Consider the following 7,306-nt stretch of genomic DNA (forward strand, 5'->3'; position numbering starts at 1 on the left):
AAATGAATATATTGCTATCCAATAGTTAAATGATGTAGAAAACATACCAGAAAGTTTTCAGATTAATTTAAAACTAAAATTGTTTGGTATAATGACTAATTTTTACTCTTAACACTTTAGAGGTATTTTCAACTTATGGAAAAAGTTAAATATAAAGAATTAAAAATTAAAAGGATATTTGTTACATATTCTGAAAAATTACCCTTTTATATGACAGTTTTGAGTCCTGATTTTCAACCCCCTTCTCCTTGCCATTGAAAATTGCATTCCAAAAGCTAGAGAAATTTTTCAATCCCTGAAGTAATTTTTAAGCAGGTTTTTAACATTCCCTCAAGAGGATATTTGTTTCTAACATCAATCCAAGTTTGGGGAACTTAGAATTGTGGTTTTTGGTTTTGGGTGATTCAAGATTCAACGGAAAGAGGGCTGGCCTCTGAGTTTTACATGTCCTCGACCTTGTGATAACTTTGACATCTTTAACAAAACTTGAAAAGTTATGAATAGTTTCTAACATTCATAAAAATCCAAATAACTTGTAATCACATCTTTTGGTTGATTTTGAAAGAGTTACAAGGGTTTGAACATGGACATGGAGGAATCAGGCGGTCGACTAAGAACATGGAAAGATTGACCTCTAGAGATTCATTTAATTCCATTTTCAATATTTTTGTGAGAAATCAATCGTTCTAATTGTTTTGCAAAACCATTCCAGATGGAATCATCTCATTTGGTGAAGAAATGAAGAAGCTATTTTAGTTTTAAGCAAAAACTATAAAACAAGAATCAAGGAATTTCACCCACAGAGTAGTGTGTGGGAGAAGAGTTAAAGAAGGAACGACCACAAACAGGGAGGTATTTCTGCACAGAAGTCATATTTACATTTTTCAAATTTTTATCTGTGAACTAATAAATTTGTGATCTAAAAGGATTCCTACTGAAATACATGAAATTAGGCCTTTGTCTTGAATAATTCTTAAGGCATGATTATACAGAGTGGTTTTGTGATGAATATATTGTTTTGGCTAGATCATTGTGGTCAGTGAGGTCAAGTCTTTGGTGACCATAAGAAGAAGGCTTCTAGGATCAAGTTGAAGTAGGTCAAGCATTGTCATTCTGTGGAAGACATTGGGTGTTGATGACCATAGAGCTTCATTGACTTTATCTTTTTTTGGTATCCTGGTTCAGCCCTATTTCCAAGTTATTTGCTTGGGGAGATTCACACGAACATGGTTAGGGCACATCAACACCTCGGGATGGATACCCCCAAAGAGCATTAAGGATTAGCCTAAGTTTTAAACAAAAAATAATTGTGTCTCCCATTTCCTATACCTCACATCCTAGGTAGAAAAATCCTAGGTTAACTAAGAATAATAAAAATAATATAGCTAGAGAACCTAATTAACGCCCCCTCTCCCCCCATTAGGTTATTCGTTGGTCACTTAAACTAACAAAAGGCTTTCCCAATCTATATTTAATGGGAGATTTTCAACAAAACCCCTAAACTTTAAGCTTATCTTATGACATTCAAAGGACCATTAGCATGTGACCCTCTAGGCCCAAATATTAATCTAGCTAACAACTTCAGGGGTCCATAACCTTCCTTAGCCAAAAAAATAAATTATTTATATTATCATATATATTCATTCATAATGATGGATCAACTTTTTTTTTAGAGGTCTTGAAATGCTTATCCTTCATCAATATTGTCACATTGGGCACGTCAAATCTCCTCCTCCACCATGACAAGATCAATTCATGCTTCAGCTTTGTTGTTATGGCATACGGATCACATTGGGAATGGACATGCACTAATGGGAGAAGCGAGAAGGAGAAGAGCCCTAAAAAATAATGTCCTAGGTGAAATTCATTAAGGGCCTTCCCCAAGTAATACTAACTTGAATTTTTTTTAAGATAAAAAACTTAAAGAATATCTTTCAACATCTAAAATACCATTTTTGTGTGGCCTCTGGGCCAATGTATCAGTCTAGTTAATGACTCTAGTGGCCTATTAACCTTTATTGGTCATTCAAATTAATTAAATATATCATCATATCAATTAATTAATGTCAGATCAATTTAACCAAATCGATAGGTTGACTCCCAAACCTATGGGCTGCCAAGCGACACCTTGTACTTCAGAAGATACAAATGGGTGTCTATTGACTCACTCATGGAACCGATCTTGTATTGGTCACCATGTATGTAAAGATAGATAGATATATAGATAGATAGATAGATAGATAGATATATAGATAGATATATAGATAGATAGATAGATAGACAGATAGACAGATAGATAGATAGATAGATAGAGAGATAGATAGATAGATGGATGGATAGATAGATAGATAGATGGATGGATGGATAGATGGATAGATGGATAGATGGATAGATGGATGGATGGATAGATAGATAGATAGATAGATAGACAAATAGATAGATAGATTAGATAGATAGTAGGGCGAGGGAGAGAGAGGAAAGGGCGAGGGCAAGGGAGGAAGAGGGAGGGTGAAGGAAAGGGGTGAAGGAGGTCCATCGCTAGGGCAAGGGAGGGCGAGGGTGAGGTCTGAGCGAGGTCCAGGGTGAGGGAGGGAGAGGAAAGGGCAAGGGCAAGGGAGGGGGAGGGCAAAGGCTAGGTTTGAGGAAGGTCCAGGACGAGGTTGGGAGAGGGAAGGGCAAGGGCAAGGGAGGGTGAGGGCGAGGGCTAGGGAGGGCCAGGTTTGAGGAAGGTTAGGGGTGAGGAAGAGAGGTCTAGAGAGGGAAGGAGGCCAAGGGGTAAGGGCGGGGGAGAAGGCAAGAGAAAGGGCAAGGGAGGGTGAGGGTGAGGAAGGGCGGGGACGAGGGGAGGGTTGTGATTGTCAAGGATGAGGGAGAGACATCGAGTGAGGGAGGGAGGTTGAGGGCAAGGGAGGGAGGGCAAGGACGAAGGTGAATATTGAGCAAAGGGGATGTACGGAATGGTGATGGAGCTCGGCTAGGAACACAGAGATCCGGAAAGGACAGCAACAGTCAGAGATAGTGCTAGTCTTCAATTTCAGGTACCCTCCCAGGGGTATAGCAAAGTCAGAAACATGTGTTAGAATAAAGCAATTGATTAAGGAAAATCACTTGGAAATTATAGGTATTATCAAACCAATAGCTAACCCAAATAAAATAAGTAGTTATACGACTAGAATAGGAATGCATAAATGTTGGACCGATCCTGAAGGGAAAATCTGGTTGTTCTAGAATAAGGATGTATGTATTCAGATTATAGATCATTACGCACAAAGTATTACTATACAGGCTCAAAAAGGGGTGGACAATGTAATGATTACCTTCATTTATGCAGCTTATCATAGTCAAATTCAAAACAACATTGTGGGAGCATTTAGTATGTAAATTCAGTGATGTACCATTACCATCGATCATAGGGGGAAACTTCAATACGATACGAAATGTGTCAGAAAAAAAGGAGGAAATGCTCCGAATCAAAGAGACATGGAGGAATTCAATTATGATATCCTGCAGTTGGAGCTTGTCGAACCTCATCATGAAGGAAATCATATGTCATGGTGTAATAGGAGACATGGATGCTATCAAATTTATGAACAACTAGACCGCATCCTTATTAATATCCGTGCTAGTTCACTTCCCCTATACAAAATAGAATACCTTCCAAAACGACCTTCAGACCATGCACGCATGCTATTAACATTTCAACACTTACAACATAGGAATAGAAGACCTCCTTTCAGATTTCAAGCTATGTGGACAAAACATCTTAACTTTTGTGCCCTCGTAGAAAAACATTGGAACAAGGTGAGTGAAGTAGAGCCTATGGCCAATCTGAGACTTAGAGCACTTAAACAAGCTCTAAAATATTGGAATAGAAACTGCTTTGGTAACATTTACACTCAGAAAGAAAAAGTAAAGAACCAAATAGATAGCCTTGGAATTGAACTCCAAAACAATTGGGATAAAAACAAAGAAGATAAATGGAAAGAATTAGGGCGAGAACTGTCTCTAAGAGAGGAGCAATATGAAATGTTCCTTAAACAAAAAGCAAACAAAAGATGGTTAGCAGAGGGAGACCACAACACTAAATATTTTCATATGCTTGTGAATGCTAGAGAAAAACGAGACTACTACTCCAACATAAGAGCAAATTATGACCATGATAAAAAACAACTAGAAAATGCAGCTATGAATTTCTACCAAAATCTTCTCACTTCACAACCTAGACAAATAGATCAGAGTTTATTGGAGGCCATACCAAGTACATTATCAGATGAGGACAATATCATGTTATGTAAACCACCTGATATGACAGAAATTTTTGAGACATTAGCCTCAATGAATCCAGATAGTGCGCCAGGTCCAGATGGCTTTACTCCACGTTTTTTCACCTTTTGTTGGCATATTATTCAAAATAATGTTTTTGCCGCAATTACTTCTTTTTTCTGTGGAATACCTTTGCCGAGGGCATGGAAGGCAACATTTATAGCCTTGATACCTAAAACCCAAACTCCAAATTCATTTGTTGATTTAAGACCGATTAGTTTATGTAATGTCGCCTATCGAATAATCACAAAGATTCTAAATCAAAGATTGAGGACTGTACTTCCAAAGCTCATCTCGGATGAACAATTTGGATTTGTTAAGTCTAAATCAATTCATGAGTGTGTTGGACTCGTACAGGAAATTTCCCAATCAATACATCACAAAATACAGGGGCAAAATATGATTATGAAACTAGATATGGAAAAAGCATATGACAGACTTGAATGGAATTTCCTGTTTTCAGTTTTGTACAAATTTGGATTCAATGAGGAATGGATGAATATGATTAAATCTTGTGTAGAGCATAATCATTTCTCAGTGCTTGTGGATGGGAATTCAACCCCATTTTTTCAAGCATCATGAGGGCTTCGCAAAGGTGATCCAATCTCACCTAGTTTGTTCATACTTGCAGAAGAAATTCTTAGTCGCAATATTCAAAAGAGTATGGCTACTAATCAGATTGGTCATTATTTTATAAAACATGGAGCGCCACTCATATTGCATTGCTTATTTGCAGATGATACCATCATATTCCTCAATGGAAAAAAGAACTCATTGAGAAATGTGATGTATCTATTAGATAGATATGAGCGAACTCTAGGGCAGAGGATTAATAGAACTAAAAGTGCATTCTATGTGGCTGATAAAACATCTTTACATAGGAAAAATGAAATTAAAGAACATACTTCTTTTTCTGCTGGTTGTTTTCCTTTTTTCTATTTAGGTTGTCCGATATTTACTGGTCAAGCTAAAAGTATATATTTTGATGACATACTAACAAATATCAGACGACGATTGGAAGGGTGGAAAGGAAAATGGCTATCTCCAGGAGGGCAACTTACTTTGATAAAGCATGTATTAAACATCATTCCTATTCATACACTCTCTATATATGATGTTCCCCAAAAGTTTAATGCAAGGATAAATAGGATTCTGGCACAATTCTTATGGTCAAGCAATGAGGGAGCCAAGAAGAGACATTGGGTGGCTTGGCCAAAACTTTGCTTTACAACCGAAGAGAATGGACTTGGCATACGGTCGTTAGAGGACACAATGAAGATTCTTCGAATGAAACGGGCATGGTCATTTCATAAGAATACCTCTCTTTGGGCCAGACTTATTAGAGAAAAATTTGGAAGTTGGGACATCATGCAATCTGACCAACCACTGCCCCAACGAATACAAAATCTCAAGGCCATATGGCAAGAGATGGAGAATGTCTTACAATGGAATTTGGGTCATGGAAATATCGATATGTGGACTAAAAGCCGGAGTGGAATTGGTTGACTTGAATATATTCCAGGCTACATCAGGCGAGAATCAACACTAACGGTAAAAGATCTACTCACCCAAGATTGGGAACCCTATCTTCGACATCACGGGGTTCCTGAACAGACTATCACACGAATGAGAAATAAGGAATATGAATTATCAAATGTTTTGGATTCAACAATTTGGACTCTTACTACACATGGAGAATTCACTACAAAGTCAGCATGGCAGCATTTTCGCAGCAAAAAACCCCAAAACATCCTAAACACAATAGTATGGAAAACTAAGATACCTACTAAGATCAAGTTTTTTATGTGGAGATTTTTCAATGATGTATTGCCAGTGGGCAAAAAAATACAAAAAATTGGTGTCCATCTTGTATCGAAATATTCATGTTGCCCAAGAAATCCTCACATTGAGGATCGAGACCATCTATTTTTCAAGGGGATTGGGCGAGATACCTTTGGAAGTGGTTAATGCAGAAGTGGAATGCGACGCAAACTTTCCATTTGTTACCGAAGGAATGGTTAATGAGCATAATGAGGCCTGTATCCAAAGAGAGTAAAGCCTCTATCTTAAGGAAATGTTCATGCCTTCTACTCCTATGGGAAATATGGAAGAAAAGAAATCTAAGGAAATGGGAAAATGGAGATAAAGGATATTGGTCTATCACGCATAAGATACAAGTGTGGATAAAAAATATTGAACACATCAGTACACCCACAAAGATCACAGAAAAAAAGATGTTCAAAGCCTGCTAAACTGGAACATAGACCCGGGACCACTGGAATACAAACATAATATTGTACTCATTTCCTGGAGGCCACCTCATGGATCAATATATAAACTTAATGTAGATGGCGCATCAAAAGGAAATCCTAGGAAAGCAGCAGGAGGAGGAATAGTAAGAAATGCGCAACATGTGATGATTTTTGCCTTCTCCAATGGATACCATGAAGGCACTAATATGGAGGCAGAAGGCTGGGCACTACTAGACGGATTAAGACTGTGTGAAAGTAAAGGTATCAACAGAATAATTGTAGAATCGGATTCTACAGCACTCTGTCAAATAATACAAAACCGTATCTGCTCTATGTGGAAATTAAGAGAATGGTGGGAACAGATCATGAGACACATAAATCAAATAGAGGAAATCAAGCATATTTATCGAGAAGGGAATAGTGTTGCAGATGCATTAGCTAACTATGCTATTGACAAAAATGAGAATTTTTTGTTCTGCAGGGTAGAAGACTTACCAATTGAAGCAAAAGGCAGATACCGAATGGACAAATTAGGTATGCCACATCCCAAGTACTTCAAATCAATGAGCACAAATTAAAAGCAAGCCAACGATATGGAAGCTGGACGCAAGCCAAGAGGTATGTTTTTCGCTTCCAAATTTTTAAATTATTAAACAAGTTAAAATTTCAATGCAAGAAATCGACTACTAATATACCCTGTTCATCATGTTTTTATGTGGTCATTAGCTACG

This window comes from Wolffia australiana, chromosome 12 (assembly GCF_029677425.1).
Source record: "Wolffia australiana isolate 7733 chromosome 12, ASM2967742v1".
NCBI lineage: Eukaryota > Viridiplantae > Streptophyta > Magnoliopsida > Alismatales > Araceae > Wolffia > Wolffia australiana.